Source organism: Peromyscus eremicus, chromosome 9 (assembly GCF_949786415.1).
Source record: "Peromyscus eremicus chromosome 9, PerEre_H2_v1, whole genome shotgun sequence".
NCBI classification, from domain to species: Eukaryota; Metazoa; Chordata; class Mammalia; order Rodentia; family Cricetidae; genus Peromyscus; species Peromyscus eremicus.
This window is the reverse complement of record NC_081425.1, coordinates 26000904-26025706: the sequence shown is the minus strand read 5'-3', so window position 1 is coordinate 26025706 and position 24803 is coordinate 26000904.

The window sequence follows — 24803 nt, the reverse complement described above, 5'->3', positions numbered from 1 at the left end:
TCAATGGTGTCCATGAGAAGGTTTTATAGGTGCTGCCATTTTGCGTTATGTCATGTGGTGGCTACCATTTTCATAAGTCTTTTTCTGGGAAAGAAACCCATATGAGAGAAGCAGACAGAATTGGAAGTATGCTCAATGTCCACAGGTGGGGCTTTTGCTTTCCTCAAGGAAAAACTAGGAAGGAGAGTTTTTTTTATTCTGCCATTTTGTCCCATTTGCACGTGGAGTGAGCTGAGATCACACAGAGTTTGACCTTCTGTGTCAGCAGGAAATCAAGTCCCTTAGAAACCAATTTATAAGAAATGTTTTACCTGGATTTAAAGGTACTGTAGGTATCTGCCATTTTTGTCAGGAGCCTGCTGAACTAATCAAGGCACACCCCTCTGTCTGCTCCCCATCATCTCCCAAACCTCATCTATGTTATTCTCAGATCTCTGAGATTTCAAAATGATGTTGCCCAGAAAGAAGAGATCGGGAGTTAAACAAAATTATTTATGTCCCACCACATGGCCATCACTAAGACACTGAAGAGAAAGATATCCCATATGCATTCAATTTTCTCCCTTATTCCCAAGAAAGGAGGCCTAGGAGGAAGGGTACCGCAGCAAGAAGTTTATAGGCCCCAGGGAGGACAGAAAGAAAAAACCCTAGAGAATGGGATATTACCAGAATAACCAAATGGTAACTGATACAAAATGGAACCACCAGAATGACCTTATCTAAAGTTTTAGACTATTGTCACTTCTTCCTTCTTCAGAAAAAACTTCTTTCATGTCCCTATGTGGTCACCATGTACTACTAGCAATTTGGGGGTGTATCACTAGAGTTGCCATGTATTACAGGGGAAACTGAGGTTACCTCTGGGTGTTTCCAAACTTAATCTTTAATGAAAAAATTAAGACTTGATTCAAAAAGGAGCTCAAGAAAAGTATGTTTAGAGTTTTAAAGAAAATCTCCAAGTTTTAAAGAAAATCTCTGACGTTTCCTGGAAGAGGGCAATAGAGAGGAGAAAGAGAGAGGGCCATGATGTCCAATCAAGCTGCATGGAAATCAACCTTTCTGTGGGCAAGCAGCCACCTGGTTCGTGGTCAGAAGGCTTTAGAAAAGAGCAAAGCCTAAAGTGTTAGCAAACCCATGCTTAGGAAAGAGATAGAAAGAAGAAAAGAAAAAATGCTTTAACTAAGTAATTCAGAAAAACTGGCCAACTTAAGCTGTGTGGCTGCAGCCTGTACATTATATATTTGATTTTATGAGACTGACAGTTAAGAGAAATATGTTTTGTATTGAGGTGAAATAAAGACTTAGCAACGAGGAAGTAATATTTTTAAAAGCTGTGTTTGGGTGTCAAGTGTCAAGGAATGGGTGACCCTTCTTGTCCCTGGCGTCACATTTAGAATGGAGTAAACAACAAACAAACCTGTGCACAGACTGATGGGAGACTTTCCAGGGATGCGTTATTTTGATGGGAAGACACACTCTGCTGTGAACGGCATTATCTCACAGGGTTGAGGAATAAAAGGAGTCCTGAACTAAACAGAAAAAGTGTGCAGAGCATCAGCCTTTCTTCCTCTCTTGACTTTGAATACAATGTTATCAGCAACTTACCCTATTACCACCACACTTTCCCCACCATAATAGCCTGTACCCTCCAACCATATGATGAAATAAACCCATGTTTCCTTAAGTTGTTTTGTTATTTAGTTTCCCCAGACAATGAAAAAACAACTAACAGATTCTGTTTCTGGAAAGAAAACAATAGAAATCATAACAAAGCACTTAGAAGTAGTTTTAAGATCTGCAGATGGTATGAAATCAAAAAACTATTCTCTTGGTTATAATCATATTTCATGCACAAAATCTACTATGAAATATTTTTGATACCTTTGATTGAGATCTGGTGATACAAGACGACTCAGAAAACAGTAACTCAGGGCCATCCATCATTAATTGCCACTCACAAGCTTTGATTCATGTGCAATATGAAATGCCTGAGGGAAGAGATCCTTGATGTCTGTATCTTAAACATGTAACCCTCTGAGAATCAAAGATCACTAGAGGATATACTAGACACTAAAGGCCATTTGACACATTTCAGTGCTCTGGATATGGAATTTTAAGAAATAAAATAAACAAAAGATAAAACAAATTGAATTATTTGCCTCCAAGGAGCTCTTTTTCTTTTAAGTCTGGTGGACTTCATTCTCTATAAATAATTAAGTCTGTTGTCTCCTAGCTTTTGTATAGTTAAGTCACAGTAGTTTCCATTTTTTATAAAGGAAAAATTATTATTTACCTAGATTATATATATTATGTATATTAGCAGTAATTATAAACTTAAACAAAGTAATAAATTTTATATTTAAAAAACAGTTTCAATTCTAGTGTGGTGATGTATGATTTTAATCCCAGCACTTATAAAGGAGGCAGAGGCAGGAGGATCACTGTTGTCATCAAAGCAAGTTCCTGGACAGCCAAGGCTACCTAGAGACACTCTGACTCAAAATGTCCAAAATAAGTAATAAATAAATAAGTAAATTGATAAATAGAAAAGCAATTTCAACTAAACTGAGCTACATATCTTTTTTATATCACTAAAAATTATCCTGAAAAATCTACTCATACAATTTTTATATAATTTAACTCATAGCATTTTCCTTTCACCTAACAGTATCAAAATCACTAAAATAAACACACAAAAACAAAAACCCAAAGATAAAAAAGCAATTTGTATTTAAAATATTTCTCTTGACACGAAATATATGATCAGGTAGCGTGGCAAATCCTAAGTGCCTCTTAGGAATTGAACTAGGAAAGTTGCTATAATGTTAACAAAATTGTGAGTCTGAAATCACACAAATCAAGTTAGTGAGCCTGCTTTATAAGTTTACTGCTTCACTTAGTCTCAAAGGTACTTTGACTTTGGAGTCATAGAATGAAGTTATTTTTTTCTTAGTGAATCTTGGTGTTTTTAAACAAACCATATTTCCCTACTCATACCAATAGCAACATTTTGTATATGTTTAAAAAAACATCACCCTTCCTTCAGTTAGAATTAGCTCCTTTATGTATGCATGTGGTTTCATTTCCCTGTGTGAAATTCCATCCCTTGTCTACTTATGGAAGTTCATGTAGCTATGGTACTATATATTGCTTAAATATCATTAAAATTAAGAGAGTAAAATCAATAATTCTTTTTGTCACAATTAGAATTCAAAAGTGCAAACAAATTTTTTTTTAAACTCTGTAGGTTTGTAGATTGGGTCATAGTAAAACTGACTATATACAATCTCCACAGATATTAGGAAAATAAACCTATTTTTATATGAAAAAATCACTTGAAAATTAGAAATTATCTTGAATGAAAAAACATGAATTCTAAATAAACTATTATATAATTAGATTCAACAACACAAAGTTAATTGTATATCATAAACATGACCTTATTTTATAAATGCAAAAAGAATTTAAAACCTTCAAAAAAATTAAGGTGATTTATGATATTTATAATACAAAAATGTAAAACTGTATGATCTTCTCAATGGATACAAGAAAAATGTTTCTAAAGGTTTAACTGGGGCTAGTGACATGGCTCAGATAATAAAGGTGTTTTGCTGAGAGTAGAAGAAACAGTTTTCCCTGAGGAAGAGTCCCCAATTGTTTATTCAATACCAAGTGGCCCTGAAAGTATATTATTTTAAATGACACTTTCTCAAGCAATACTAACACATATGGGTAAATTAAGAATCATGGAATATATGTGTCTCAGTATCTGTACGTATTTCTTGTGCTCTGTCTTTGTCTTTATTTTTTTCTGTTTAATTGTTTTTAGAAGTCTCTGTAGTCTAATGAGAAAGAGTGTGACCTTAGCTGGTTGGGGGAAGTGGGGAAGATGCAGGAGGGGATGAGGGGAGGAGAAATCATAAACTGAATATATTCTATGAAAAAAATATATTTTCAATAAAAAAGTATTATGACTCATATTCAGAAAAACAGAACCTAAGCTATCCATGAAGAAGCCCAGACTCCAGATTTACTAACAGCTTACAAAACTGTAGCTATGTTGAAGGAGCTAAGGGAAAGCAGGACAAAGCGCTCAAGACACTTACAAGAGGAATGACTCACAAAACAGAGAACAACAATAAAGACATGATAGGAAGACAGAAAGAGATTCGGAAATTGAAAAGTATGGGAACTGAAATAAAAAATCCACTAGAGGAGCTAAATATATATATTTGAGCTGGGAGGTAAAAGAAGCAGTGACCCTGAAAATAAATCAGTTGAGATCATCAATTTTGAAAAGAGGATGTGTTAAAAAAAAAAAAATAAGGAAAATGAGCAGAGAATCAACAGATGTGCCGTATCAAAATCACTATGTCCAAGCAGCTCAGAAACTGGCATGCAGAATGAAGGCCAAAACATCAACACCTTTTCCATGTGCCAGTAACTGAACCAAGTAAGAACAATTTATGCCCCCAGGAAACTGAAATGAATCATACTTAGAATTATTTGATATGACCTTTAAAGATAGCTAAGTATTTTTTTTTTTGCCAACTTCATACTGTATCTTTCATTTTTTTTTAAATGATATATATAGATATTCCCAGGTTCTGGGGATATAAAATATAAGTAAAAAATTATTGCTAAAATAAATTGAGTGAATAAAAACAGAAACAAGATTGATCCCCTACAAAGCTGAGAAAAAACTTTAAGCAAGGTAGGATACTCAAAGGTTATAGTGCATTGAAACTTATTTGACCTGCCCTCCTCTCTGGTGCTATTTTTATGTGCCTTTAATAGCTTTATGATGATTTACAGAGGATAAAATATTAAATAAGGATCTTTTCTATGTGTGGTTCCATGATAGTTTCAGTTTCTTTGAAATGGATAGTTTATTTGACTACTTTTTATTTAAAAATATAGAAAAACAAGAAAGCGGCTTTGACAATTCATTTCTAATTCAGAAACACAAAGCTAACCTTAAAAGATCATCTATTTTAAAATTACTTTTAAAAAGTTACAATTTTTGCACTTTATAAAGCTTATATTGGGTGTGATAAGATTACTGTCAAGTTATTTAGTTCTGTCTGGGGAGTGTTGACTTTACCCCAAAACAGCTTGTTAAATTGAATACAGTTTATTGACCATGGAAAGTGCTAAATTTTTTTTCATCCATGACATTTATGTGTACTTTCTCCTCCCTAAATAAGTGTGTTAAACATAACCCAAAGTAAATTGTCAAATATAAAAATTTCCGTTTCTCTACAGCTCTCCTGGGTGCCATGATACCTCTTCATTTCACTGACTCCTGTATTGAAGATCAAGAATGTACATTTTAGAGGCGTCAGTGAAAAGTCTACTGAAACAGGAGGGAAAAGAAAAAAGAAAAAGAAACCTTGCTAGTTTAGCTTGGTACGTTTTCCAGTAACCACATCCTAACTTTGAACTTAGAAGAATAACATTCAGATAAAAAAAAAATAGAAAAAACATATTGCTAATAAAAGATAGGAAAATAGTAGTCCAAAGGCCAATGTTTCAAGATATTTTTTGGTTGTTCATGTCTGTGGCTATGGTAACTGGCTCTAAGCGGACTGCGTATCTACCCACAACTAGAAGAGCACTTGAAAAAAAAATGTGCGTGGTAAATACTGGAAAGGTGGTTTAGCAGTTAAGAGTACTAACTACTCTTCTAGAGGACCTGCTTCAATTCTTAACACCACATGGGGGTTCACAAACATCTTTAACTCCATTTTCAGGATGTCTAAGACATTCTTCAGGCCTCTGTGGGTACTGTACACACATAAAAAAGTAAAATAAACATATTTTAAATTAAAAAAAAATGTTCAAAATAGCAAAATTAAGATATGAGAAGTGAACTGTTCTTTCACTGGTTTTAGTTTATTTTCTTCCTTCTGGTTAAAAAAATAAGGTATTTTTGGAGAGTTTAAGATACACATGTTAGGAGCAAGAATACACTGGTACCACTTTAGAACTAAAGTACTTATATGGTAATACAGATAAAACTCATGAAATAGCCTATGATTTCCAGGAAAATAAAACATTGCAAATGTGGAAGTTTATGGTCTTAAATAATTCTCATTCCTTAACCTATGTTTGTCCCACTTTTTCACATAGTGAAAATAATGTCTTCAAATCTCTGTATTAACAAAGAACCATCATTTCTTTCTAGTCTACTGTACCCAAGTGTCTACAAATCTCAGTCACAAACAAATCTATACCTGTTGACCAACATTACCTTCCAAATCATGGCCCAAGGGTAAGCACAGCAACATCCTACTGTGACTGATACTGACCATGCTGTGTCTACTTCCAGACTGTCCTTCCCTGTGCCTTATCCATTCTTTTAAAAAGAGCTGTTTGGGTTTCAGGGAGTATCTTACGGAATCCTCTTTCAATCATCCAAATATTGTACTCTTCTGTGTGCCTATGACTTCTGTCAATGGCTTCAGATACAGTATATGAGAAGAAAAGTCAAAATCCCATGGTTGTTGGGGTAGAGAAAAAGAAATTATTCTTAAAAGCTCCTCCCTCCTTCTCAGAACTTCATACTAACAGAAAAATTTTCAGGACTTCTGTTCAACATTTCCTATTTCTTTTTCTCTTTCTCAAAGGCAAAAGTCTTCATCCCACCCATGGATATTCTGCTTGTGCAGCCTGAGCATTGTAGTTAGCTTTGTAGACTTTCATACTTACATAGGACCACCATGAAATCAGTATTTATTTACTGCTTTAAGTTTGACAGAATCTGGGCACTGTGCTAGGTGGTTGTTAGTTCAGTGGTACAAGATTATCTCTACCAGGCACATCATGTCCTTACAAAGCTAATAGGTGAAAAGCATTGGCACACATTCTCAAGAACAACAATAGTCTATTTGGTTATCTATTGCCTGTGTTTTCGTGGGTGCATCTGACTTTCTTAGGTTAGAGTTTTCCTTCTATGGATTTCTGTAGGGCTGCATTTGTGGATAGATATTGTTTAAATCTGGTTTTGTCTTGGAATGTCTTGTTCACTCTGTTTACAGTAACTAAAAGTTTACTGGGTAGAGTAGTCTGGCCTGGGATCCATGGTCTCTTAGTGTCTACATTACATCTTTTCAGGACCTTCTGGCTTTGATAGTCTCCCTTGAGAAGCAGGGTGTTATTCTGATGGGTCTGCCTTTATAAGTCACTTGGCCTTTTTCCTTTTCTGTTCTTAATATTCTTTCTTTATTCTGTATGTTTAGTGGTATAATAGATAAGATCTCCATGAGTAAACTAGGGATGAGGAGGGAGCAATGAAAGGTAGGGGATGGGAGAAATGGAGCTGAAAAGTTTTCCTGTGTCTCACCTGGTCCAAGGTCAGGACGAATCCCTTTCATCTGCCAGTCCTGCAGCTGCTCTGACCCAAATAAACACACACAGGCTTATATTAATTAAAACTGCTCAGCCATTAGCTCAGGCTCACTACTGAGTAGCTCTTACACTTAAACTCAGACCATTTCTGTTAATCTATATGTTGCCACATGTTTTGTGGCTTTACCTGTGTGCCATTACATGCTATTCCCTGGATGGCAGGCTAGAGTCTCCTGACTCAGCCTTCCTCTTCCCAGAATTCTCCTTGTCTGCTTATCTCACATATACTTCTTGCCTGGCTACTGGCCAAGCAGCATTTTATTAAACCAGTGTACAAAAGCATCTGGGTGACTGTGCAGGCAGCTGGCTGTTTCTGTCAACTCACATGTTTTGGAAGTCACTTATTTACACTGCCTGTTTTACTAGGTAATATTATTTCCTTCTTGGGTCTCTGAGAGAGCCAAAGATTAGATAGTTATAGTTTTCCTTGTTAAGAATTTTAGAAAAGAAACTCACTAAGAGGTGTAAAGTGTATAAATTTGAAAGACATTAAAAGATAGTTCTCTGTTAGTCATATAAGTGAGGATAAAAAGTGAATCAGGTACATTTTGGACTTACCAAAATAGGATAGATGATGGAATATTTTCTCTGAATTTGTCAAGTGCAAATGGACTAGACATTATTGATGTATTTACTACTTGTATATATTGTACATAGTTATTGTACTTATTATATATAGTTTTCTTATATTAGTTATAACTTTTTATTTTTTTTATTTTTATTAGAAAAAGAGGGGAAATGTGGTGATATTTTATTTGTATGTTAATAAATAAAGTTTGTCTGGAGATCAGAGGAAATAGCAAGCTGTTTTAAGTAAACACAAAAGTCAGGCAGTGGTAGCACATGCTCTTAATCCAATCACTTAGCAGGCGGGATATCTGTGTGTTCAAGGCCACACTTGGGAACAGAGCCAAGGGTGGTGACACACCTTTAATCCCAGTACCAACCACAGAGACCTAGAGGTCTTTACAGACAGGCAGTGACAAAGAAGTGAGGTAGCTGGGCTAAGAGCCAACGAGAGGGCAGAACAGCAAGGCAACAAAAGCCTAGGTAGACAGGAAGTCGTGGCATTTTGGAAGTTGCAGAGCTGGTGAGGTAAGATAGCTGGTGGCTTTCCTTATTTCCCTGATCTCTAAGGCTTTCACCCCTATATTTGGCTCAGTGTTTTTTATTTAATAAGACCACTTAGAAATTTGTCTACAGAGATGAAAATATAAGGAACAGGATGGTCAAGCTGGAACAGGGACAGAGTGGAAGAATAATGAAAGAGATGACATGTTAGAGGAAGACATCATGGAGAGAGGGAGAAACCAGGTGCTAGGGAAGTTCCCAGGAATCCACGTAGATGACCCCAGCTTAGACTACTAGCAATATGGAGAGTGTGCCTGAAATGGCTTACCCCAGAAATCATATTGGTGAATACCCCAACTGTCATCATAGAGCCTTTCTCCAGTAATTGATGGAAGCAGATGCAGAGATCCACAGCCAACACCAGGCCAAGCTCCAGGAGTCCAGACGAAGAGAGAGAAGAGTTATTCTATGAACAAGGGCATCAAGATCATGATGGGGAAACCTACCGAGATAACCAAACCAAACTAGTGGGAACTCATGAACTTTAGACCAATAGCTGTGGAACCTGCAAGGGACTGGACATTCAAAAGTTGCTATTTATATACAATCATTTGAATAAAGCAAAGAAAAGCAGATTTTTACCTAAAAAAGAATAAATAAAGTTGAGTAACTTGTACTCTATGTAAAATGATTCCCTATACACTTATGATATTTCAAATTTGACTGTGCTTGCTGGTTCCATGTTACCTTGAAAGAAATTAAAGTAATCTGAGAGGCGGGAACTTTAGTTTAAAAAAAAAAATGCCGCCATAATTTTGGGCTGTAGGCCTGACATTCATTTACGATGAACTGTGATGTGGAAGCACAAACTGAATAAATCATTTTCTTCCCAGCTTGCTTTTTGTTTATGGTGTCTAAGTGCAGAAATAGAAAACCTGACTCTCTTAGGGTTTGTATTGCTGCAACAAAACACCATGACCAAAACATAAGTTGGGGAAGAAAGTGTTTATTTGATCTACACTTCCAGGTCATAATCCATCATTGGTTGCATTCAGAACAGTAATGCAAGCAGGGCTATAACCCGGAGACAAGATCTGATGCAGAGGCCATGGAGGAGTGCTGCTTATTGGCTTGTTTCTTTTCATAATAAATCTTCATCAGAGTTAACACTAATAACCACATGACAGTCTATACCAGAGTATTTTGAGATTCCCTCTGCCAATAGAATTAATATAAAACTCTTCACTTTAGTCTCAGGCAGACTTTTAGGACAAGGGCAAAAAGCAACCACATTCTTCACCAAAATATCACAAGACCGATGTCTAGGCTACATACTAACATTCTTCTCCCCTGAAAACTCTTGATCCAGGCACCCACATTTCAATCACAGTTAGCACCAGGGTTTTCTACGCTCCTATTAGTATGGCACATTAAGCAGCACTTAAATAATTCACCTGCTTTTCTAATCCACAGACCCAACCAAGGTCCATATTCCTTCAAACAAAAGCATAATCAGGCCTATCACAACAATACCCCAGTCTCTGGTACCAACTTCTGTCTTCATTAGGATTTCTATTACTGTGAAGAGACAACACTATGACCACAGCAATTCTCATAAACAAAACAAAACAAAACAAAAAAACAAACAAAAAAAACACATTTAATTGGGGTAGATTGCAGTTTCAGAGGTTTGGTCCATTATTATCACAGAGCAACATGGTGGCGTGCAGAAAGACATGGTGCTGGAGAGTAGATGAGTGTCCTACATCTTGACTTGCAGGCAACAGAAAGGAAACTATCTCACTAGGCATGGCTTGAGTATATATGAGACCTCAAAGTCTACCTCCACACTTCCTCCAACGAGACAACACCTACTCCAACAAGGCCACACCTTGAAATAATGCCACTCTCTTGGGGGGCCACTTTCTTTCAGACCACTACACTAACTCTGATAGTTATTTTTGGTTTTCAACTTCACTCAATATTGAATTAACTAAAATCCAAGAATGGAGAACACACTTGTGAGAGAATTTTGCTTAATTTGAAATAGGAAGATCCACTTCTAATCCAGATATTTAGGTAGGAAAAATAAGGCTTTAATCCAGATCTTTTGAGCCAAGAATAGACAAGGTTTTAATCTGGATTTTGAGGTGGGAAGACATATCTTTAATCTGGGCCTTGCCTTGTCCTGGAAGCTTATATAAGGCCATGGAAGAAAGAATTTTTGCTCCTTTAGGATTCCAGTGTAGACCAGAGACCAACTGAGATATCCAGCATCTTAGACTGAGCAGCTACTGGATTCGTGGACATTTCTGTTCACATTCTAATAAACTATATATATATATATATATATATATATATATATATATATAGAGAGAGAGAGAGAGAGAGAGAGAGAGAGTTATTGTCTAAAGAGTGTAAATTTTGTATATACATTATCGTGTCCTAAAGTGGTTTTACTACCCCCAAACAGCATTGGGTACTATTGTTCAAGTCATGGAATGTATCAATTTATGGTTTGCCTGTAGACAAAAAGACAAGGGAATGTTAGGTTGAGTTATATTCACAGAAGCTCATTATAGGAATTATCCTTTCAGTAAATAAACAAATATTTTGAACTACCTTGGTGGATGTATATAGTAGACAATCATGTGAAATTTCCACTTAAAACAATGTTAAAATTTGGATGTATGCTAGTAAGTATTTTTTTTTATTTTAATGGCAAAATTAAACTGAATTTTGTGGAAAATAACATTTTACACTATGTAAATCAGAAAAAATAATGTGTTTCAGATAAATAACACAAAATATAAACTCACAGGTTTAGGCTTTTTATGTAAACAATATATCAATATATTTATAGTTACCTCTTAATTGCCTGGTCTCAGAAAAAAATACTATATATGAGATTGAGTAGATAATGAATGAGGGAATAATATTGCCAAAAATTAGGAGACAGAGAGAAAGTCAAAACATGAAGACAGTTGTTATATGTGATGTATGCTTAGTGAAGAAGGTATGAGGCAAGTAATATAGCACAATCGACATTCATGGATATCTGTCTTTAATTCTGTATGATTGTACACTTATCCTGCTTTTGAAATGTGATCAAAAGATAAATTATAAGACTCTTTCTATAGGATGTTTTTTTTGTTTTTTGTTTGTTTTTTTTTTTGATTTTTCGAGACAGGGTTTCTCTGTGTAGCTTTGCGCCTTTCCTGGAACTCACTTGGTAGCCCAGGCTGGCCTCGAACTCACAGAGATCCTCCTGGCTCTGCCTCCCGAGTGCTGGGATTAAAGGCGTGCGCCACCACCGCCCGGCCTATATGATGTTAAAACAACTGATAAACAGCTGAAGACCTCCCACATTTGCTTTTATGGAAGAATTTATAATATGGTTTATCTCTTCCACTTCATAGTTAGAGAGGCACAAACAAGGCTCAGTATTCAGTGTTATATGGGTAAGCCTCGAACACTTACAATTTGTCAATCAATAAACGTTAGCATCAGCAAAAAAGGAATGAGTTTACATATGATGAAGGAATTAGTTTCATTTATATAGGACCTAGAAAAAAGTACTATTGCTTCCTGAGAATTAAATTATTTATTTCTCAACTAAAATCAAATAGATATATTAGCTATGCTAGATATAAATATTGCACATGATGTTTTAATGACCCCAAAATTATTATGTCTCTAATTATTGTTATAAGTATATGACTTCCTTAAAACCTTTAACCTAAAACTGTTGTATAATTGGTAACAAATAGTTATAAAAATTATAGTTACCTTATCAGGATGAAATTCAAAGTGAATTGGAAAGATGGAACAAATGATTTGAAATGTTACTCTCTGTCCCTGGTAACAGGGAAGAACACAGGTGAATATGGAAATCTGACATGTTCTAGTCTTGTTGTATCAGGTAAGGTTTCTATTAGCTCATTATAGAATAATATAGAGCTGAAAAATACACAAGGCTAAGTTGTTGACAGATTTTCAAAACTGACAGGAAACTGAGTGCCCCAAGACTTTTAAGTTGAAAGGAAGTCAGGCTCACTTGCAAAAGTGAAATGTTAAAAAAAAAAAAAAAGCTTTGGGAAGAGAGAATTATGATATTGCTCAGCAGAGCACAGTCAGATTTCTGAACACGTTTACCCTTGTTGTTTACTTTGATATGTTTGAACTTGACCACTAAGATTACCAGATGGAACATTCTAATAACAACACATGGCATTTTACACTTTTACCAAAACCACAATGATTAGTCTGGTTACAGAGGGGACTTGGCGAGATATGCCAAGAATGACACAAATTAGGAACTATTATATCACACAGGCATATGTGAGATTTATGTGTAATATAAGCCTTACTTAATCACAGTGGAATTCAGAGTGTATTGTTTCCCTATGTGAAGTGTACTGTATTGTCATTCTGGAAGGCATATTTAATGTAGTCATCTTCTAGCGTGATGATATAATGAAGTAGCATTTAAAATTGACCATTCTTTATCTGCTTCACACAGAGTCCTAACACTGATGTCTTAATTACATTACTACACTGTGAACCTACCCCTCACCCTGTCATTGGTAGTGTTGAAATTACTAGTCAATTTTGGCAATCATCTGACTTTTTTTTTATTATTTTGTCTTGTTTAATTGGCAAAATTGATTAGCTACCTTGACCCAGTGGTTATTTATTTTGATTTTTCTTTATCTTGTAATATGCTTCCAAAGGTTATGCTGTATACAAGAGGAATACAGATGAGCATGGGAAAAATCTCCCTTTTCTTAGGCACATGAACCGGAAATTATTGAGGAATCAACAAGCCCAGCTTCTGCTTCATATTTCATCCTTTTTCTGCCATTCTTCTACACACTGATATTTTCTATCATTTCAATACCCTCAATTATGGTAATGGCTATGAAGAATGTAAACACACAATGACATGTTATTTGCTCTCCATTATAGACATAACAAATTTTCTTCACATACAGAGGGAGGCATATTACTTTCTAAAAAGCAAGCATTGCCCCTGTCCTTCATGAATAAAAACACATTTTAGTGGTAGGCTGCCAAAAGTTGCACTGTATTTCCTTAGGATTAGAGGCCATATTTCATTTTTGATATTGTACTTGGGAAGATAAAATTCATCAAGACATACCTCCATTAAATTTATCATTTGCATGGTCAGCCTATCATGGACAGCAATATAATTCAAACAGTGATAAATGCAAAGTGAATGAGTCATGAAACTAAACATTTCTAAGCCAATGTGTGAACGCTAGTGTTAGAAAGTAACATATCCAAAGTTACTATTCCATATTATTGCTTATTTAGACAAACAATACTAAAACATAAGTGGAGATCATTCATGATTAAAGATACAAAACAGAAACTAGGCAAAATGATAAAGATTAAATTTTTCTTTATAATTGTCCAGCACATCTAGATTTATTCCAAATCCTTTTAACTTTTATAAATTAATATTTTAATCCCTATTTTTTTAATTTTTTATTTTAATATTAATTGTGTGTGTGTGTGTGTGTGTGTGTGTGTGTGTATACACATGTGAGGTCATAGGAAACTTGTGAGAAGCACTTTACTTCCCTCATGTGGGCTCTGGAGATAAACTCAGGTTTTCAAACTTAGGACTAAGCATTTTTATCTGCTGATACATTTCACTGATCTGCTTGTAATTCAATTTTGAAAGATTTATGAGCGGTGGTGACTTTGGAGAGAAGTGTAGAGTGTTTCCATTCTTTTTACTAAATTATCAATGAAATGCCTTATAAAGACTCTTTTGTTGTCCAGATTTTACAGAAACTTCTCCATGAAGTGGACCTACTAGGAACAGTTAAAGAAAATAGTGACTGAAATGTTTATGAGAAAGCCAATATCAATACTGTTTTTTTTCCCATACATTTGTAGCATTACTAGCACATAACAGTTTTTATTTCTACCTCTCTATATGAATTGCTTAGACTGTCATTTAAATCAGGTCTTCTGATATATAAAACCATCTTGGTCTGCTTATTAAAAAATGCCTATTGTGTTGCCACTTCTTTTAAATAGTCATAAATGGCTTCAGAAGACATATTCTGCTATTTCTGCCTTTTATTTTATTAAGAATTTTTTTATTCATTTTACATACCAATCACAGATCCCCTTCTTCCCCCCTTCGGCCCCTCCAGCCTTCCCCTCCCCCACCCACTCCCTATTCCCTTCTACAAGAAAGTAAGGCCTCCCATGGGGAGTCAGCAGAGCCAGGTACAAGTTCAGTAGAGGCAGGTCCAAGCCCCTCCCCCTGCCTCAAGGCTGTGAGACGTGTCCCACAACTTTTAAGAAAAGAAAAACTCCAAAGCATTTTCTTCAAAAGCACATATCAATTTACTCATTGGCATGTGGCCAGTTTCTGTTTTCCAGAGTAAGACATCAAGTACATGTTAAACTTAAATAGATAGAACAGAAGGCAAGTTGAAATAAGCAGCAACCGGTGATTAAACAAATTTAAGTCTTGCTTTTTCCATGTTTAAGAACTGCCTTATTCAAAAACTGGATTTGGTGGATTGCTCATTCTGGTAATGCCCTACGCAGAATCCTAAACTAAAGGATCACCCTGAGTTCACCGAGGCTACAGAATGAAGCCATACGTCAAAAAACAAAGCAAACTAAAACTAAATAAATAAGCAAGCAAAAATTTACCTGTCAAGGGAAAAAATTGCTTTCCCCAAGTCTTTGCAAACGTGATTTAAACCAGAGAAAATACCCTACACATATAAGTAGCATTATTCAGAGTGAGAAGGTTGTTTTTAAATTTAGAAATATGCATATATGTACACACATATATTTATGTAACAACAATTAATGAAAAAAAAAAAAGAGAGAGGCATACACTCAAAAAGGAACCAGGGATTTCTATGGGAGGCTGTGGAGGGCCAAACAAAAGGGGGAAATGATATGATTATACTAAAATCTCAAAAAGATAATAATAGCCAGAACATGGAAACAACCTAGATGCCCTTCAACTGAAGAATGGATAAACAAAATGTGGTACATATACACAATGGAATACTACTCAGCAGAGAAAAACAATGACATCATGAGGTTTGCAGGCAAATGGATGGATCTAGAAAAAATTCATCCTGAGTGAGGTAACCCAGACTCAGAAAGACAAACATGGTATGTACTCACTCATAGGAGGATACTAGATGTGGAACAAGGATGACTGGACTGCTACTCACATCACCAGGGAGGCTATCTGGAAAACAGGACCCCAAAAAAGACATGGGGATTGCCCAATGACGGAGAAATGGAAGAGATCTACATGAACAGCCTGGACATGAGTGGGGATAATGAAGGGCGAGGGTCGAGGGAAAGACAGCTTGGGGGAGCGGCAGATCCCAGCTGGATCAACAACAGAGAGGGAGAACAAGGAATAGGAGACCATGGTAAATGAAGACCACATGAGAATAGGAAGAAGCAAAGTGCTAGAGAGGCCCACAGAAATCCACAAAGATACCCCCACAATAGACTGCTGGCAATGGTTGAGAGACAGCCCGAACTTACCTACTCTGGTGATAGGATGGCCAAACACCCTATTTGCTGTGCTAGAAACCCCATCCAACGACTGAGGGATCTGGATGCAGAGATCCATGGCTAGGCCCCGGGTGGAGCTCTGGGAGTCCAATTAGTGAGAATGAGGAGGGTTTATATGAGCGAGAATTGTTGAGACCAAGGTTGGATAAAGCACAGGGACAAATAGCCAAACGAATGGAAACACATGAACTATGAACCAATGGCTGAGGGGTCCCCAACTGGATCAGGCCCTCTGAATGGGTGAGACAATTAATTGGCTTGATCTGTTTGGGAGGCATCCAGGCAGTGGGACTGGGTCCTGTGCTCATTGCGTGAGTTGGCTGTTTGAAACCTGGGGCCTATGCAGGGTTGCCTGGGAGAAGGGGACTGGACCTGCCTGGACTGAGTCTACCAGGTTGATCTCAGTCCTCTGGGGAGGCTTTGCCCTGGAGGAGGTAGGAATGGGGAGTGGGCTGGGGGGAAGGTGAGGGGGGTGGGAGGGGGGAGAACAAGGGAATCCGTGGCTGATTTCCAGCTTCCCCTATTAGTTCAGCTTGTCTTTCAGAAGGTAGCAGACATCTTTGAGCAGGCTTTGGCTCTGACAAGCTCCCAGTGTAAATTGTTGCATGGTTTCTCTCTGAGAAGCTGAAAACTATGTATTAACTTGGACTTCAAGACTTAATGCAGGTCTTTAGCATACTTTTGGCTGTCTAGCATCTTCCATGGTAGAATTTATTTCAAGTCTGCCCTTCCTCAGGAAAAAAAAAAAAGAAAACATAAACAATGACCCAAATTCCTTAATGTAATTAAGATTATTCAACAAAATCATCCTGAGTTTAACTTGATCAAATATGCAAAGATTCAAATGTATTATTATTAATAACTAGAGTACAGGCAGAATAATATTGCTGGTTTTTAAGGAACTGTATTTATATGTTTAATATATTACATAACATTTATTTTTCTCTATAAATAATAGTATAATGAACATCTTTAAGCATTTTGGTGGAGCTATAGAATCAAGAAATTAACTTATTTGAACTTATATCCAACAATTGAGAAGTATAACTTAGTTATTACTTATAATAATAATATAAAAAGTAGTGACTCTACAAATGCAAAATATTATCACACTTTAGCCTAAATGAAAAACACAAGTCAAGAAGATTTTTAATACTTTCATAAAATAAAACTTGATAGAAATATAACATATTGTGTTTTCAAGTATGAACAGAGGTGAGTTTATATCACTGATTCCAATATTTTTATTTTAAAAATACTTGATGTGTCTAAATGCTTTATTATTATATCAAGGAAGCAATATATTCAGTTATTAGGTGATGGTGCAATTTTAAGTATGATTTCATAGCTTACTTATTTAACATAAAAGTATCTAATGAAGCCTGGCAGTTGTGACACAGACCTTAAATCCCTGCACTTGGAGGAGAAAACAGGTGGATCTCTGAGTTTCAGGCCAGCCTGGTCTACAGAGTGAGTTCCAGACTATACAAAGAAACCCAGTCTTGAACTACGCCCCCCCCAATATAGATATGTATGTATCAAATGGAAATATATTAACACTTCACAGTTTCATGAATTGAGGAATTTGTACCAACACTGTCTACATAACCTTGTGAAGAAGTTTTGAGTTATTGTTTTCTAAGATAACTGCAAATGTTTGCTTCCTGATTATTTTCAATTATAATACAAGGTCTCATTAATTCAGGTGAAAAAGCTTCGTGTGTGGAGTAGCTGTATGCCTGTGTGGAAGTGTATTAAGTATAGGTTAAAAGCAAACTGTTGCATATGACCAAGAACCTGGGGAATTGGAGAACCTCATATCACATTTTTTTTTTTCTGGAGAATTGACATTTCTATGAAGAAACTGGATGGGAAATCCTAAAGAAACAGGAAACAGCGGATGCAACAGGCATACTATAGAGAGTACCTCGGGAACACACCTAGCTTACTTCCAGAAACGATGACAATGTTTTTAACCTATGGTGAATAATAGTGGTCATAGATGCTAGGGAGGGTCTGATCACAGAAACCAATAAATATGACGATTATATGTTCCAGAAATTTAAAACTTGTGTAGACACACAAAAAGTGCTTCAGCATGAAAGTACATTTTAAGATCAATATATTACCAATATCATTTTCTTCAAAAACAGAAAGGAAAATGGTAGTTTTCAATAGGCAGAAAGAAGAGCATGAAAAAACAGTCAAGACTCAAGGTATAAGGATTACATAGAAGAGACTTTCTCCTTTGTAGTATAGCCAGTGGCTTCAGTTTGCAATTAAATTAGGGAAATTGAAAGGGAATGTAGAAATAGAAAACAGACAGTGTTTTGTCAACCATAGAAGAGTATTGTTTATGATGCATGTAAAGATTATGTTAGAGTATATGTGCTTTAAAATACATGTGGTTTACCATACATGTGATTTTGCAAGCATTGGTGTAAAATGAGTGTGGTTTATTAACATTGCATGTGGCTTTGCATTCATACTGTGGGAAAGTTATGCTTGTGAAAACATTGTTTTCATAAATTATTCAATTTATAAGCTGAGTAATGACCAAATACAGCATGAATAGTCGTGACTTTGCACAACTACATAAAAAGCAGAGTTATATTGATCTTCACTCTGCAGAATGCTGAGAGAAAAATGAGTTCTGAAGAGTACAGTGAAATGTACCAAAGAAGAGATAGCTACAAATTAGGATAAAGATAAAGGAAGTGTCTGTGTTTAGAGTTCTGTGTATCTATTCATGTAGAACCAAGAACTAACACCTGAACTGATATAGATACATTTAATGTTTCATCTATGTCTAAAGTTTCTTTCTGAACTAGTATGGATAAGTCTAGTGTACATCATATGTGTAACATAATATATATATATATATATATATATATATATATATATATATATATATATTATCAGCTGTGTACTATACATGTCCTCCATACATACTGGATTTCTAGTTGAAAACACTTTTATACATGTGATATCATTTACTGCAATGCACTAATACAGCTTACAGAAACTGACCCTTGTGGTATTACACACCAGAAGTTTATTTCATGGAATACATTTCTCTTAAGACATGCTCATTTATAGTGTCAACAACAGAAATGTAACTATCTTTCTTTCAACCTTTTGAAGACAATTTTTATAATGTTCTGGGTGCATGATTAGTGAACCCTTCCATTCTTTGGTTTTAATATACTCAAAAAAATGGCAGGGTCATTTATTCCCAAAGATCATTTTGTTTCCACTCCCAGTTTTCTTTAGTCATCATAATGGAGTTCTGAGATGCAGTTCCCCATATTGATTCCTCTACATTTTCCATGATGAAATATTTAATAAGGCAAGTCAAGAATTTGTCAGACAGTCTGTTCCTGGCAGAATAAAACTTCTAACAGATGTTGTCTTCTCTCGTTACTGATATGAAGCTGCCTGTTTTAAGACATACATTAAGAAAGCATTCCACATATTGTTTGTCTGCCCTGCAACCTACTACATGTTTTACTTTTCTGTCTCTCATCTTTTGTTCTCCCCCTAAAGGTTTTCACTGAAATTTTATTTTTCCTTTGTGAATTTTAATTCAATAATATATCACTTGATTTAGAGTCTTTATAGCAAAGTGCCATTGGCTTTGGGTTCAGATGGACTTAGATCCATCTGGACTCTGAATTTTTCCAGATGGATAGCTTTGATAATTTGTATTAATTTTTGAATTAGTATTCTTTACCTAAAATTAAAACTAGATGGTTAATATTAAATTTTGACATGTGTTCTTATGATAATTCACTTGGAGTGTTGAAATTTTCTTTTTTTTCTTGTAGAAGTTTATTATTGCATATATTTTCTAAAATAAATATTGTAACTCTCTAAAATCACTAACTTCTAAGCAAATTATTGATGTGGAACATGTTCTCTATGATGCTCCAGGCCAGGGTACCCTACTCAAAAACAAAACAGACAAGGAAAAACAGAAAATTCTGTTTTTTTGTTATCAGTTTTATTGAAGAAGACTTTTAAGATAAAATGAGAATAGCTCAGTCTTCAAATTATCAATTGTTATCAATCTCTTCCTTCATATTTTTGGGGAAAGAATGGGCAATTGCTAAAGTATGTTTGGAAAAGACAACCAGAGTTATATTAACTACAATTCTAATCCACAAATACCATAGACAGCTTGACTTGCATTTTTAATTTTAAGGAATATTTTCTTATTTTTATGTTTCATTATTTAACAAAAGTGAAAATTATAAAATTAGATATACAGTATTTTGAGATGTCTAAATTACTTTATGGAATTTGCTTCCTATTTTACTCCTGGATACATATTCATGAGACTCCCGTAGAAGACTGCCAAATCCAACAGTAATTCAAAGTCAAATGAATAGTGGACCTATAACTTCTAAATTTCTTCCACAGGAAAGTATTATCCTCTATGTGTTGTTGCATAACTCTCAATAATGTTCGAGGTAGTTATTCCTGTATGCTGAGTAAGTAGGCCTTTTAGTGTGGGCTAATGCAGAGTGGAATAGCCATTAGCCATTCTGTTTTCATGATGGAGGGACTGCATTTACACAACCTGTAGGATCTTTATTCACCCATTTGTCAAGTTTACACATTTCAGGTTGTCACTATTTTTCTTAGTTATCATCACTTGGAAAGTTGCTTGTGGCATAAGTTCATTAAATATAGTGTGGCCAAATGAGCTCTGTGTAGTATAAACAGCTGGAAACTCTGTCAAAAATGATTTATGCAATAGTAGGGTTTGTAAAGTGGTGCGATGCTCTGGACCCTTGACTGTTATGTCTTTGGTCTCCCTCCCTAAGAGTGACTTGCCAGTGATTTAAATATAAATTTCTGAGAATTGTATAGGCTATTGCAGGCCTTCATGAAACAACATAACTTCACCTAAAACTGGAATACACTTGACTTCAAGCAAGCCTTTTTACTTCTTGGCTGGATGATAGTGAGCAAGCACAGTCACATATTGTTTGGCATATTCCAGATTGGGCTGTTTATACTGTCTAAATCTGTTTTGGTTTTTTTTTTTTTCCTTTTAAAATTACCTTCTCCTAATTACATGAAAATTAAGAAATAAAAATAAAACACTTGATTGTGAAAGTGATATTCAATGTAGGGCTTATGTGGGATTTAGCATAATGATAAAACTTCAGACCATCTCAAATAAGCCAGGTGTGACAACAAATGCCTTTAACGCCCACACTCATGAGGCAGAAGTAGGCAAATTTCTACGACTTTGTGGTGAACCTGGTTTATATAGAGAGTTACAGTCCAGGAAGGGCTACATAGTGTGATGCTTCCTTAAAAAACAAACAAGCCAAACAGATATACTGCCTGAAAGATGAGGGAATTACAGTGTATTTCATACATGTCTTTATTTTTATTTTTTTTAGAAACTTTTTATACATGCATATAATGCATCTTGCTTATTTCTACTATTCAAGGATGGTAAGCTGAGTAAAACCTCTCAAATTAAACAAATATGCCTGCAAATTTATAGTATGGCTGCCTAGCCTACTTCCTAGATCCCTTTCCAAGACAGAGTTAGAGCATGTGGTATAAAAGGCTGAAGTAAGTAAAGATGCAAACAAGAAAATATCTGAGACAATAAACATTTAAAAGCAAAGTTTGGAAACTTATGATGAACTGTCTTGGGTTTTGAAGCTGCTGTGCACATTCACTAGTTCTTCAGACAACAGCAACAAAATGGCACAATTTTCTTTTCTTCAAATAGAACAGTTTAGCACCTACCTCAAGAGAGTGGTTGAGAGTTAAATAATATGATGTTTTAAAAGTTCTTAGTGATGTATCAAACAGTCCTGTGATGCATTAGACTTTGCTATTATTGTTGCAGTAGCTGCAAGAATTCTTTGAGCAGGCTGAGAAGGTGCCTGCATTAGCACTTTGAGGTTATGCAACTTACACCAAAGGAGAAATCAAGTCCAAAGTGTTGACTGCCTCCCAAGAGTCCAGCAGATTTCAGCTATCTCCACTTCTGTCTGAGAAAATGGACTGCACTCTTTAGCTTAAGTCTCTGATGCCACGGACATTAATAAGACTGGAAGTCTGGGCCGGGAACTTCTTACCTTGGTATTTCAAGCTGTTTTACAAGTCTTGGTGACTTTGTGCCACTGATCTGCACACCTGTGAAAGACCTCTGGGCAAGGCAGAGCAGCGGCTTTAGAAATAGAAAGCCATGAGAGCTCCTACTTTGCCACAAGAGTGTAGTACTTCCGATCTCCTCACCACCTTCTGATGTTTCTCATATCCCTTTCCTTCACTGGGAACAAAAGTGCAGCCATTACTTGGGTGTGGTGCTTGTTCGGCATTCCTTCTCTCTAGTTGTCACTTGGCATACACAAACTCTTCTACTGGTTATCCAAAGTTAGTATATGTACTCAGTTTCTGGAGACACAATGAATGATGAGATGTTCTTCAACTGATTTGAGGCATATATGTCGGGGAATATTGTTTTAACTGGGCAAAGATGTGCTACATTTGTTTATGCTGTGAAATGTTACTTTGACTGTGTAAAGGTGTGTTACTTTCGTTTATGCTGTATTTGTTTAATGATGGAACAATGTGTATTTAATTACATATAGATGTGTTGCATTTGTTCCACCTTGCCTGCCTAAGGCACTTGTTTGGTCTAATAAAAAAGCTGAACAGCCAATAGTTAGGCAGGAAATGGATAGGTGGGGCTGACAGGCAGAGAGAATAGATAGGAGGAGAAATCAAGTGAGGAGTCCAGAGAAGAAAGAGGAGACAAGAGACATGCCCTAGGCAAGAAGCCAGGCAGCCATCAGCCAGCCAGACATAAAGACAGCAAGAAAGTAAGAAAAGGCAATATGCTCTGAGACAAAAGGTAGATAAAGAGAAACAGGTTAATTTAAGTTAAAAGAGCTAGCCAGAAATGTGCCCAAGCTAGGCTGAGCTTTCAAAACTAATAATAAGCTTCTGTGTCCTGACTTGGGAGCTGGTTGGTGGCCCAAAAGAAAAAGCCTGTTATACATATAGATGATCTTTCCCTGTGAATGGAATTGCATTATTGATTAATTAAAAAAATAATCAGTAACAGAAACCTGCTCAATTGTTTTGAACATTATTATGAATTTGTGAATTTTTATATTTAGTCATTGTGGTTTATGAAAGAAAAGGGAAAAAAAACAGACACAGAATCATTTTGATTGCCTATGAGAAAAACCTTGGAAAGCTGCAACTATTCAATACTCAGGCCAGTTTAGATGTTAGTGTGACTGGCATATCAAAATCTAATCTTAATTAAACCTTGGAATGGTCAAATGCTGTAGAGAAGAAAGGAAAACATGGGAATCAGAACACCCAGAATCAATATTTTCAAATACATTTCAAAACACAAAAATGTAAGTTTGTGGCATATGAAAGTGAGATTTCATGATTCAAGAATATGGGAAAATCTGGCACAAATCCAGAAGTAGAGAAATGTTTATTATGTGGTTTTATCTTTCTCTTTTATAATTAATTCACAACTAGACATATAATTATAATTCAGAAACAGGCCAAATGAAATCAATGGTTTTAGCCATTGATAGATTTGTAAACAAAAGCAGCTGGACTGGAATTTCTTCAAGGAAATATTTACATGCCAACAGTTTATCAAACGGAAAGTCTGCTGATAAATCTATACAACGGCATTACGTTAATGACCGTGCAACAATGATTCATTGTGTGGCTCCTACTAGTGCAAAAGGCACCAGATGTAAAATCATAAAATCTAGGTGCAAAGGGGCAAAAGGACTTGGTGCTCTTATTTCTTCACCATCTTTCTGAGGAATCGTCATGATTGTGGCCATCCTCCTTCATCTTTAAGCTACTTCGTACTATATTTCTTAAAGAGGCACTGGGAGAAACAAGGACAGCATCTGGTGAGAAGTGTTTTGATTTTACATTCACATTTGTCTCTATCGGTATTTTTTCTATTTAGAGTGAAGGAAAGCAAAACCTCAAAAGTTAACACACAGGCCTCACAACATTAACCACTGACAGCTCGGGAGCTTGAAGCTGGCTCATCCTCAATTACTACTGCTGCATCAGTGAAATCCGGTCTGAAGAAAATTCCAAATGCCGGACACTGCAATCACAGCACAATGGTGTGGAATCTGCATGAAACATTTAATTAATTGAATTAATCAAATTTAGTTCAGTTTGAATAACTGGGAAGAAATTTGTTTAATCTTGTCTTTTCTTGCAGATAAGATGGGTTCCAAACTGGGAGGAAATCTAAACCAAAAGGTGACAATTGTTTGCCCTAATGACAAAGAAAAAAGTAATGTATACCCATGAATGGCATTAAGAAGAATATTTTAAAAGAGGAATTTTTGGGATAAACGATGGACTGAAACTTTATAAATCTATCAATGAAAAGACAAAGTACATAAAAATACTAAAAAGACCAAAAGTGGCTAAAAGCAAGAAAATAATTGCTGTCCACATAACAAGTAGGACAACTTAGGTTCAACAGCTCAGTGATACCCTTGAGGATTCAGACTTTACCTTAGTTCAAGCATCCCAGAGTCTTACATTTTTTACTGAATGATTATTTATTTTCCTGTTGCATTTTTTTTACTGCTCCAGTACCCCCTAAGTATCAAAGATTATGATTAAATATATATTTTATGAATTTTAATCAAGTATAGAAGTCTTATGAATTGGGTCTAAATGGT